This window comes from Hyaena hyaena, unplaced genomic scaffold (genome assembly GCF_003009895.1).
Source record: "Hyaena hyaena isolate Hyena2069 unplaced genomic scaffold, ASM300989v1 scaffold_112, whole genome shotgun sequence".
NCBI classification, from domain to species: domain Eukaryota; kingdom Metazoa; phylum Chordata; class Mammalia; order Carnivora; family Hyaenidae; genus Hyaena; species Hyaena hyaena.
Window position 1 is genome coordinate 3,464,687 of NW_024080744.1, and position 13,341 is coordinate 3,478,027.

The 13,341-nt window shown below is 39.4% G+C and overlaps 1 protein-coding gene across 1 annotated transcript in view; it reads right to left on the minus strand.

Annotated features, from left to right (window-relative positions):
* SPATA16 (spermatogenesis associated 16) overlaps positions 1–13,341 on the minus strand; it is a 208,960-nt gene that overhangs the window by 14,956 nt on the left and 180,663 nt on the right. The gene's annotated exons all lie outside the window — the stretch shown is intronic.

Consider the following 13,341-nt stretch of genomic DNA (forward strand, 5'->3'; position numbering starts at 1 on the left):
CAAGGCTCAAACTCACGAACTGTGAGATCATGATCTGAGCCGAAGTCCAACGCTTAACCAGCCAGGCACTCCTAGATTGGGTGATTTCTATTTTTCTATTCTCATTGTACTGATTCTTTCCTCTCTTTCTCCTTCATTCTGTTATTGAGCTCCTCCATGGAGTTTTACATTTTTATTTTAATTCCAGTATGGTTAACATACAGTGTTGTATTAATTTCCAGTGTACAATATAGTGATTCAACAATTCCATATATCACCCAGTGCTCAGCATGACAAATGCACTCCTTAATCCCCATCATTTATTTCACCCACCTCCCTACCCACCTCCCCTCAGGCAACCACCAGTTTCTACTCTATAGTTAAGTGTCTGTTTCTTGGTTTCTCTCTATCTCTCTCCCTACATTGTTTGTTTTTTTTTTAAATTCCATATGTGTGTGAAATCATATGGTATTTGGCTTTTTCTGACTGACATCTCAGTTAGCATTTTATTTTCTAGCTACATCCATGTCATTGCAAATGGCAAGATTTCATTCTTTTTTATGGCTGAATCATGTTCCATTGTATATAGATATACCTCTTTGTGCATTCATTAGTTGATGGACTAATCAACTTGGGCTGCTTCCATAGTTTAGCTATCACAAATAATGCTGCAATAAACACCAGGGTGCGTGTATCTTTCTGATTTAGTGTTTCTGTATTTTATGGGTAAAAGCCCAGTAGTGCTGTTTCTGGATTGGAGGGTAGTTCTTTTTTAAAAATTTTTTTTGAGGAACCTCCATACTGTTTTCCAGAGAGGCTGCACCAGTTTACATTCCCACCAATAGGGCAAGAGGGTTTCCCTTTCTTGACATCCTCACCAACACTTGTTGTTCCTTGTGTTTTTTATTTTAGCTGTTCTGACAGGTGTGAGGTGATAATCCAGTTGTAGCTTTGATTTGCATTTCCCTGATGATCAATGATGTCGAGCTATCTTTTCATATGTCTGTTGGCCATCTGTATGCCTTCTTTGAAAAAATGTCTGTTTGTGTCTTCTGGCCATTTTTAATTGTATTATTTGTTTTTTGGGTTTAGTTGTATCAGTTCCTTACATATTTTGGACACTAACCCTTTATCGAATAAATCATTGGCAAATAACTTCTTCCATTAAGTAGGTTGCTTTTTAGTTTTGTTGATTGTTTCCTTCACTGTGCAGAACCTTTTTATGTAGGTAGTCCCAATAGTTTTCCTTTTATTTCCCTTTCTTCAGGAGACATATTCTAGAAAAATGTTGTGATGGCAAATGGCAGAGAGGTTACTGCTTGTGCTCTCTTCTAGGATTTTTATGGTTTCAGGTGTCATATTTAGGTCTTTAATCCATTTTGAGCTTATTTTGGTGTATGGTGTAAGAAAGTGGTTTATTTTTATTCTTTTGCATGTATCTGTCTAGTTTTATCAGTGCCATTTTTTGAAGTGGCCGTCTTTTTCTCACTGGATATTTTTTCCTACTTTCCTACTTTTTCTCATTGGATTTTCTTCATGGATTAATTGGCCATGTAATTAATGATTATCTTGGGTTTTGTGTTCTTTTCTGTTGATCAATGTGTCCATTTTTGGGCCAGTACCATACTGTTTTGATTACTACAGCTTTGTAATATAACTTGAAGTCTGGAATTGTGATACCTCAAGCTTTGCTTTTATTTTTCAAAATTGCTTTGGCTATTTGGGATCTTTTGTCATTCCATATAAATTTTAGGATTGTTTGTTCTAGTCACATGAAAAATGCTGTTGGTATTTTAATAGGGATTGCATTAAATGTGTATATTGCTTTGGGTAGTATAGACATTTAACAATATTTGTTCTTAGAATCCATGAGCTTGGAATGTCTTTCCATTTCTTTGTGTCATCTTCAATTTCTTTCATCGATGCTTTATAGTTCTCAGAATACAGGTTTTTCACCTCTTTAGTTAGGTTTTTCCTAAGTATGCAATTTTCAATGTAATTCTTTCTTTAATTTCTTTCTGCTGTTTCATTGTTAGTGTATAGAAATGGAACAGATTCCTGCACATTAATTTTGTATCCTATGATTTTACTGAATTTGTCACTTCTAGTAATTTTTTGTTGTAGGCTTTAGGATTTTCTATATATAGTATCATCACATCTGTAAATAGTGACACTTTTACTTCTTCTTTACCAATTTGGATGCCTTTTGTTTCTTTTTGTTTTTTAATTGGTGTGGTTCTTTTTATATCTTTTATTATTTGTCGAACCTTTCTATTTCTCTGTGGACACTCAATTTTTTCCATTCATTTTAAGGTTTTGTAATTGCTCATTAGAACATATTTTTAAATGATGGCTGCTTTAAAATCTTTGTCAGATAATTCTAATATCTCTTTCATCTCTGTATTAGAATCTATTGATTGTCTTTCTTCATTCAATTTGAGATCTCCCTGGTTCATGGTATGATGTGTGATTTTCAGTTGAAATCTGGACACTTGGAGCATTATGATATGAGGTTCTGGATCTCATTTAAACCCCATTTAGCTGGATTTTTCTGATGCTGCTATGGCAGAGGCTGGGGGGGCACTCCTTCTTACTGCCAAGTGGGTATGGAAATTCAGGTTCCCCACTCGGCCTTCATTGACTCCTGAGGGAAGTTCCTCATTACTTCTGGGTGAGAATGAACATTCAAGCTCCTCACTAGGGTGTCACTGATACCTCCTCAGCTGGGAGGGGTTGCAATCCCACATCAGTGCTTGCCATGCAGCCTCCACTGACATTATGTTGAGGAGGCAGGCTCATGATTGTTGGCATGTGGCAAAATTCTTGATTGTCTACGAGGCCTCTCCTCTGACCCCACACCAGCAGGGGGAAGGGAGGAAGTAGTGCTTTATCACCCAGTGGAGATGAAAGTCCAGGCTCCATATCTGGTGTTCTCTGACACCACCCTGTTAGAGTGGGAAGGCCGGGACATGTTGTTATAGCCTAGTGAGAGTAGAAGTCTGACTCCTTACTTGCCCTTTGCTTACATGGGTGGGTATTGGATCACCATTTTTTCCTGTGATGTTTGGCTGGAGTAGAATGATTATTGTCTAAGAATTTTCCATTTTACTAAGCTTCCTCTTTCCTTGTCCTTTGGCTAGAGAGGGTAGGCTTTTGTTGGGGCTTGTTTTGTCTACACATATTAGTGTTTCTGGATTACTAGCTTCTTCAGCAATGAGTGTAGGATGTATGAGGAAAAAATATCCAGTGAACTTACCATCATGTCATTCCTCAAGTCTTCATGTCTCTTGGTTGTCAGTCGTTTTCATTCTATCTTCCAGAGTCTTGTGTTTATTTTACATATAATGTCCAGGATTTTTAGTTGTACTTAATGAGAGAAGTAGGGAAAAGCTTATTTACTCCATATTTCTGAAATGGAAGTCCTCTATAATGGACTTTTATTTTTTATTTTTTTTAAATGTTTTATTTATTTCTAGGAGAGAGAGACAGCGTGAGCAGGGGAGGGTCAGAGAGAGAGGGAGACACAGAATCCGAAGCAGGCTCCAGGCTCTGAGCTGGCAGTCAGCACAGAGCCCGATGCGGGGCTCGAACCCACGAACCGCGAGATCATGACCTAAGCGAAAGTCGGACACTTAACCGACTAAGCCACCCAGGCGCCCCTATAATGGACTTTTAAAAAATAATTTTTGACTCCTGTACTTCAGGATAGTATATAGCTGATGTACTGTCATTTCTTGAATCAGTTTTTCCAGTTGCTTCTAAATATCTATGTTAATATGTTTAAGGGAATCATTATGAGACTGAAGGGGTCTTTTCTGCATGAGAGGTCTTGGGAAGTTAAAAGTCTTTTGGGTTTCTTTTAATTCAGTGAGAGGGCCTACCTAATTTTATCTTATTTTTAGGTTACTATCCTAATAGAGTTAGGATCTCTAACATAGGCCTATGTTTATCTTTTCATCAGCCATTCATGCTCTTCTCCAGAACCTTTTCTCAAACAGAAAACGATTTTTAGCAGAGTACATGTAAGTTTTACACACACACAGTTTTGATAATGCTAAGAGATAAAGGTGTGTTTATGCTTATGGCATTTGTATGTGTTTTAGATTATAGTTTTTCCCCCTCCTCCACAGACACCATTTTAGGAAAGTCATAATCAGAATGAGAAATGGCCCATACCTTCCTTTAGGGCTGCATGTAAAGGCACTTTCATTTCTGCCCTTCTCCAAAAGATGAAAGGTATAATGAGTACACTGTAAATGATTGAATGAGCTACAAGTCAATTGCTCTGAACTCTGTATTAATCCCACTTTCAATACAGAATGGAAGATGTCCTATGGTTCATTTAACTACCAAGTGGTATAAGCTGTTATTGTGTTATTCTCCAGAATTATAAAGGATTGCAAAACTTAATGTATAAAATACATGCAATAAAATGCTGGGCTGCCAAGCAAAGAAGACACCTTTGGTAATTTAAGAAGAGTAACTTTTAGAATGAACTGCAAACTCTCTCTTCGGTTCAAAATAGAACTGAGATATAGGCTCCCCTCCCTTGCCCCAGATATTTCACTGAACTTTTGAAAGATGCATTTTGAAAAGTTTTTATAGACATTAAAAAACTAAATATAAGCGTTTCCAATTTCTGTTTTAGTTACCTTCCTATATCAGCTCACTAGTGGGACAGGCAGGGAAGGATCTCAGGAAGTGAAGAGTGAGAAACGTGCTATCCAGTTCCAGTCTCAAGGCTTCTGGGCTCCGAGGATAAAGCCTGGAGGAGTTATGGCAATATGTGCTTCTGAAATTGCGATATCATTGACAGGCTGCATTTCAGAATAATTCAGATAACTCACCAGAAGGTGACCCTCAGATTGACAGTAAGTACACTATAGAAATGACCAGACTTCCAGGCTGTTTCCTTGAAGTTCTAATATTACAGGAAGGGGGAAAACAGTGAGCTATCAAAGCCAACCTAAGCACGATGTTTATAGAAGGAGGGATGATGAGGGAAGACAGTAAGAGCAGATGATCCATGGGACAGTGGATTCCAGGTTTTGGCTTTGGTCAGGGAATGCTGGCTGGATGCATCCTCAGCTAGGCCAGTCAGCTGTGATCTAGAGAAGGATGGAGTATTCCTACAATAGCCTCTGATGCTCCTGTTCAACTCACAGAAAGGTAGACTCAAGGATCATCTCACTGTTTGTCTTACAGAATCTGCACTTGGGTCAGAAAATATTCTTTGTCAATTGACTTTTAGTAGCTGCAATTGGTTTAACATTAAGTGTCCTACCTAATGATTAAGAACAGAGCCTTTGATCCACCCAAACAAATCTAATTCAAAACTAGACCCTGTCACTACAAACTTAGGTTTGTTTCCTTGTTAATTCTACAAAGCTCCTTTCCTCATCTTTCAAAGGAGAACTAATGGCATCTCCCTCATAGGCTTGTTGCAGTGATTAAATATGATAACTTGATGAAGTGTTTGGCACTATATTAAAGGATCAATAGTAATCACTGATAATATTTGTCATCATCACAGTATTAATTAACTGATTTATCTGAAATAAATTTCTTTATAGCTTGTTTAAATTGTGATCGTTATTCAAAAGCAAACTTCAAAGAGACTAACATAGTTTGATCCTTTGTTGACTAACACAGTATTTTATTGTGTATGTGAGCACAATGGCAGTTAGCTCTGCCCCTTGACAAACTTCTGGTGAGAACTGGCAAAGCTCCTGGATACATGCTCTCTAGATAAGGCCATGCTAGGAACTGACTCCTGCGCAGAAATGTTTCTGCTGTAGAAATTTCTTGCCGAATCATTAAAGTTTTAGAATATCTTCAACCAACAAAGTACATAAAAGAGGTATTCCCAGTTTTGGACGGAAGACCAAACACAGGTGGGAAATAAGTGATCAGCAAATACAGTTGCTGAAAATGTTTAACAAATTAACCACATACTTTTTTCTCTTTAAGTCAGAGAAGAAAGATGTTGTTTGGTTTAAATGGTAACTAAAGTTTGTCATTTAGATTTGGAGGATCACACTGTAGCTTGGGAAGACGGCCAGCACCAAGGCTTTTGGCCTCCTCCACTTTCCAGGCTAGACTTGGCTTTGCTGAGTGCAACACTTGAGGATGAAATGCTCCCTGTGGGTCCAACGGCCCCAGGGCTCACCTCTGACCACAATCAGGAGGTTTTCTCAGGCTTTGCCGGACGTTCCTCCACTGCACCTGCTGTCTGGACACCTACTGGCACAGTTTCATTTATCCCAGGAACCTTGATGATTTATCCCAGGCACCTGACCTCTTCTGTCCCTTGGGCCTTGCTTCTCTCCTTGTGCTCATAGTCTGTCTCTGTCCTTCTCTCCAGTGTGGTCAACAACAAGAGCGGTCAGGTTTCCCTACATAATCTGCATTATGCCATGGACAGAACTGCTTAGCAGTGCTTAGAGTACACACTGTAAAGAAATTTGGGGATATGCTAATGAGGAAGCCCATAACCAGAAGCGGAGAAGATTCACAATCAAATTGCAATAAATCTGAGGAGACTCCTTAAAGAACAAGACACACAGGAAAAGCCTGATTGCTGGAAAAACTGCTTTGCAAATGAGTAGTACGGCTGCTGAATCTTTGAAAAGAGAGCGGTACTTTCAGAGAGACACAACTGTAGGCCCTAACCACATATTAGTCAGCCCAAATGACTGGCCGATGAATGATAGTGCTGCATGTGCAATCTCTCTCAGAAGACTTTCTGGAGGGATTCAGGTTTGAATGCTGATGTGGAAAGTAAATAAAATGTTCCAATTTGCTCTTCTCTCTTCCTCCTCAACCAACTGCCCCTGGCCCATCTCCCAGATTTGTATTCTCCCCTGCTTGCTCTGCCTACATCAACAGCCTTGAACAGCACAGAGTTGCTAAGTGACATACAATTCTATCCCATTTTCATCTTGAAAGACCAAATTAGTATATCAATGAATGTCACGTCTGTTTGATGATGAGTACAATTTATAAGTTAAGATTCTGAGATAAAAAGGAACATAAAAGCTGAATAATTTTGAACAAGTTCATATGGATGGCTTATAGATATCCACCTATATACTCCTTTAGTTGAATTCATTGAAGACTGTGATGTACTATATTATAATATTTGGTGAAACTTAAAGTATAATTTCTTTTCATGAAAATTCACAGGACCATGATCATATGGTAGAGTCTTTCTACTTTTAAAATAACAAAATTTCATTTTTCCTTGTTTAGTCTCAAATCAGTGATCCAGAGGCATATCAGAATAAGACAGTACTTTATAGGTTGTAACCAGATTAAATTCTGATCTTCTCAATGTGAAGTTTAGACTTTGTAAAAGAAAAACAAATAACTTTCCTTCCGAGTTCAAGACAGAGTGCTGCTTAACTGTTTCTCTTAACTGATTCTGCGGTGAAAAGAAATAGGAATGTTCCAACTTAACAGTTGGCACATTTTTTTAAAAGCCTCCCTTTTCGAAAGACTTCTTTTTCTATCTTCAGGCCTAGTTCATAAAGCTCTAATGGGCTTTAGGATTCAATGCTAGGTAACATAAAATCATAGACTCTGGGGATGGTAAGGATTTGAACACATTATGTTTCTCAGAAGGTTGTTACTTGCCCAAAGTGCCATGAATGGGAGCTGAGTGGTCAAGGATTTGCAGAGTTAGGTTCTGTATTCTTCCTGATTATGGATGAAAAACTAAGGAACAGAGGATGTGGATCTTATATAGGTGGATTATTGAGGTAGACTAAACTAGAAATTCCTTGTGACTTCTTAGGCCCAGATTGAAATTTATTTTGAGAACTGAAGACAAACAAATTGTGCTGGTTTATGGTCAAATTCCACGTTAGTTGGAAGTCACCATAATTCCCCACTTGGCCTCACATCCACTACCACCACCTGGCTTCAAAGTTCAAGTCATCTGTTGTTGGGTGCAAGCCACCATAATTACTCTTCTGTATCATTGCAATAAACTACTGACTAGTCTCCTTGATTCTACCCTTGCCCTCCCCCTCCCCCTTCAATCTACTATCATCTCAGCAGCCTAGAGTGGTTTTGATTTTTTTGTTTGAAAAGCATTATGCCATCTGCTTTCTCACTTCATCTTTTGTTACTCTTGTTCATTCTATTTCAGTCCCCCAGCACTCCTTGTATTTCCTTGTACATGCTAGGTACTCTCTAATCTTGGGGTTTTACATTTACTGTTTCCTTTACTTAGAATGCTTTTCACAAGATATTTGCATGGTTTGCATTTCTTTCAGGTTTTTGTTCAAATGCCACTTCAGTGAATCTTGGCCTGACTATTCTAGTGCAGTTACAATCATTGGCACTTTCATTTTCCTTTCCTGCTTCCCGCAGCCTTGGCTTTCATTACTTACAATAGATTCCATATTTCTTTAGGTAGTTTAGAGCCTACTTCAGAATGCAAACATTGTGATGGTACTGTTTTTTCATGGCTGTATCTCCAATATCTAGAACAATGTCTGACCCACAGGAGATGCCCAGTAAATGTTGGATGAATGCATGAATGAGCAGTGTGATAACAAGACCTCTGGATATTCAAAATGGTACGTTTTCTCAGACTTTTCTGTTTTGTCTTTGTTGTTGTTGTTGTTAAGGACTGAACCTTGTTAAAGGATCCTGCTGTGGCATAGAACTTTCCAACATAAGAAAATTTACGTTTTTTGGACGTAATCTGCTTATTTTTGCAAAGCTAAACCAACATACATATATCTTTCTTGAGTTAGTTACTTGAAAGGAAATATGCTGTAAAGCCAAACCAAAACAAAATCCACTTTCCTAAAGCTCTATAAAGAATATATTTTCTTTCTGGTAAATTAGGGAAAAACACAATCGTCTCTTTCTTTCTTCTTCTGGGTTCTTCAAGAAATCTCAAAGAAAAAAATGTAGACAGGAGGTCAGCACTCATGAATCAGACTTCATCTTGATGGGCTTTTTATAGCCCTATAACAAAGTGAAGCTCTGGAAATTGTGTTAGGTAATGGGGATTCTGACAGACCCTTTAAGTACACGGAGCTAGGAGGTGCTGCTATAATTCTGCTGCTTCAGATGAAAATTTCAAGTGTTTTCATTAGGTACAACAGCTGTTTCTATTACAGATAACAGATCTCAGAGGTGGTGATGCTGATATCAACTTCTAGTGGGCTCAGAACACAGTGTAGCTTGTACAATTAGGTTTTTTTAATTATTTTTTTCTGCACACGCAAATTAACTCTGTAGCAGTAAAAGGAAATTACTTACTTGCTATCGGAATTGTCTGAAAGTGATATGATCATCCTTTGTAGAGTCACATTAACCAAATTAAAGGCCCTTGGGAAAAATTTGGCACCCTGTTCCATCTCATTCACATCTTTGTAAAGATCTCTCAGGAGCTTCCATTTAGAAAGCTAGGATCATTACCAGGGCTTTTAATTTGGAAAGATGAGCTGCTCACCAGTGAGTCCTTCTAGACACCTAGTGGTTGAGTAGAGTGGCTTTGCAGTGTTCCAGCCTCAGAAGCCTTGATGTTACTGTCCTCCTGACTCTTGCTTGCAGGTGTTTTCCAGCACAGGACCCAGATCTATAGCTCTGCTGATGGAGCTTGTCTCCAAGACAGATGCTATCATTTCATTCTCCTCATGAATTCACTCCTCCTTTGAGAAATGGAATCTATTCCTCCAACCCTGTGAATCTGCACTGGCCCATAACTACTTTGACCAGCAGAATATGGTGGAAAGTTCTGGAACTGGCCTTAAAGAAGACTGATGGTTTCCACTTCCTTTCTCTTGATAGATTTCCTCTGGGAACCCAGCTGTAATGCTGTTTAAAGCTTCATTCACATGGACACGCCACATGGGTAGGCACTCCAGTCAGCTGTCGTCTCAGCTGACTCGTGTCAAGTGTCAGCCCTATGAGTGAGCCATGTTGTAGTCTAGCACACCTTAGTCTTCAGATGACTCTAGGCCCAGGCACAGAAGCCACCTGACTGAATTACATGAGAGACAGTGAGCAAGAACCATCTCTAGCTGAGTCTGGTCAACTCATAGAATCGTGAGAAGAGATAGTATTGGATTATTGTTAAAAACCACTATATTTGATTGATTTATAACACAGCAATAAGTAACTGCAATAGGAGCAAAGTGGGAAGTCACAGGCTAAACATTCCTTTGAGTGTGGGCATCAAAAACTAGCTTATTGTGAGGTGGAATTGGTGGTATTCTGTAAGATCTATGTAGATATAGACAAATGTCAATTTCTCTTCCACCTTTTTAGCTAGTCCTTGGAATTTCATAACTGGGCTGTTGCTCTATTATCACTTGGATTTGTAAATACAAATATGTAGTGTACAAAGGTTTATATTTTTGGGAAGGATAATGCTATAAACCAGGGTACAGCACACTTTTTCTGTGTAGGGTCAGTTAGTAAATATTTTAGGCTTTGTGAGCTATACAGTGTCTGTAGCAACAATTCAACTTGGCCAAGGCGACATAGACCATATGTAAATGAATGACATGGTTGTGTGCAGTAAATTTTATTTACAAAAATAGGTGACTAGCTGGTTTTGACCTGTGGGCTGCAGTTTTCTAATCTCATGCTAAAAAAGTGATGTCTATAGTGAACAGAGATACTTGATTCTATTGCTTGACTCTCATCAGCATTACATTTGGTTTACCTCCAGCTCCAATTCGTCTAGCCATTTCTTCTGAGTCTCCTTTGTATGGTTCTTTTCCTAAGTTTGAAATGTGCTCTGCAAGGCTCTCTTCTCTTCTTATTCTCTTCTCTTTCTCAGCCATCTCACCTTCTCTAATGATTTCAGTTCGTATCAATTTGCCAACAACTAAAAACTCTCTATTTGGTCTTTTATCCAGAACTCCAGACTCCTGTACTTTCCCTTGGATATCTTGCCAGCACCCTAAGTTCAATGCACTTTTGTGCCAGTTATTAGTTAGCCCATAATCTCTTAACTCCAAACCCACCCTTCTATGATTAGCTCTGTGATGCTGGGAGCTGGAACTCTGCAAACCTCATTTCTATCTTGCCAGTTGTTAGTCTCTGTCAGTAGGAGATGATATAGGGGCATTCTGATGCCAAAGGAGAAAGGAGGGACTTGCTGCTGACTTCCTGTCTGCTTGGGGTTCCTGTGAGCATCTCTAAAGCAAGGCTTCTTTCCTCCAGAAAGTTAAGTTCTTTTCTGTAATAGCAGGTGAATCTAGTCTTTCCAGAAGTTGCACAATTACCTCCATTACCCCTCCCTTCCTGCTCCTGCCACCTTCCCCCCCATCAGCACCAGTGAGTTAGTGCCCCCTCCTCAGAAGTCTGGGTCTGAACCATTCAGGATTCTTCCTCCAAGCTTGGAGATAATAGCGCCAGCTGAGCAGTGCCTTCTAGTGGGAGGTCCAAGTTTTGGTCCAGCAGGATCCTTGCTCCAAATTTCTAAGTGTTAGTAGTTCCAGTCTCTTCTCTTGGATTTCCCAGCCCTAATGGGTGGTACCTGCTCCTTTTAGTTGCTGCTTCTATGCTAACTTATTGTTCTCCTCTGCTTTTTCAGTTACCTAGTTAACAATGTCATACATACCTAGTTAACCATTCTTTATATTAAATTCCCTTTCAAGTATGTAGAATGGTTTCTGCCTCCTGACTGGATTGTGAAAGGGTTTATAGTCTCAGCCCAAAGCTATACTTTTGAAGGGCTTGCTCCCTTAGTAAATGGTACCAGCAAACGTCACCCCACTCCCTGCCCCGTGACTCAAGCCCAATGTGTGGGCATCATTCTAACTTCTCCTGTTTTCTAAACTCCCTTATGAAATCGGTGAATAAGGCCTGTAGATTTGGCTTCCTGCACATTCCTTCTATCTGTCAGCTTCTATTCATCTCCACAGCCACCACCGTAGATCAGGCCACTGTCTTAGAACTGACTGCCCCACATTTCTGTAGCTCCCACTGTAGCCCTAGAGAAGTCTCAAAAACATTTTCCAGATAAACACTTTCTGAAACATTCAAAATCCTTAACATAATTTATGAATCTTTCTGTGATTTGACTTCCATTTCTGCACTTCATTTTGAAATATGGTGGCGCCTGGGTGGCTCAGTTGGTTAAGTGTCAGACTTCGGCTCAGGTCATGATCTCACAGTTCGTGGGTTCGAGCCCCACGTTGGGCTCTGTGCTAACAGTTAGCTCAGAGCCTGGAGCCTGTTTTGGATTCTGTATCTCCCTCTTCTCTGACCCTCCCCTGCTCACGTTCTCTCTCTCTCAGAAATAAACATTAAACATTTTTTTAAATAAAAATAAAAAAAGAAATATGTTCCTTGCTTCTTTAACATTTTTTTGATAAGTTTTTAAATGTGCCCTGCTTTCTTCGCACTCTTGGTATAAACTCTTCCCTTTCTGCAGAAATCTCCCTTTTCACCTGGATAACTACTACATATACTTGAAATGTTGTATAACTGTCACTTTCTCAGAGATGACTTTTCTGACCTCCCAGACCTGCTCATATTTCCCTATTTGTTTCTATAGATTATTGAATGTCCGCCTTTTAACTATAATATTCAGTAAATTTGTAGCTGTATACTTTTCTTCTTTCCAAGACGGTCAGGCTCATAGTGGCAGGGGCTGTGTTTATATCGTCCAGCATAATATCCTTAACACCAAATGTTCTTTCTTTCTTTCTTTTTTTTTTTTTTTACCAAGTGTTCTTTCTAATGCAGTAGATTGTCAACAAATATTTGCCGCATTCAGTTAATTTTTTTTTAAATTTTTAATGTTTATTTATTTTTGAGAGACAGGGAGAGACAGAGCATGAGCAGGGGAGGAGCAGAGAAAGAGAGAGACACAGACTCTGAAGCAGGCTCCAGGCTCTGAGCTGTCAGCACAGAGCCTGATGTGGGGCTCGAACCCACAAACTATGAGATCATGACCTGAGATGAAGTCGGACGCCTAACCAACTGAGCCATCCAGGTGCCCCCAGTTAATTTCTGTTCTGTGTATTTTACCACAGGACCTCTGAAGTGATTACAGAAGACACCCATTTCCTCAGATGCACTAGAATCCATCATGGCTGACAATTATCTCTTCAACCAGAGGCTTCTTTGGTTTGCTCTTCTCACATCTCCTGATACCAGGTCTCCCTTTATGGGTTCTTACAGTGATTGGAAGAGACTGAATGGAGAGTAGACTGACCAGAATTGATTACCTTTAATTCAACTGGAGACCTAACATTACTCCCTCCTACATTGTCAGAGAGCTCTGTAGTGTCACACAAATCTTCTGAGTACCTGGTGCTAGGTGCATCCCTGTGCTTGTTTTATTTAACTCTGGTAGCAAATGAAGGGGTGTTCCTCTACTTC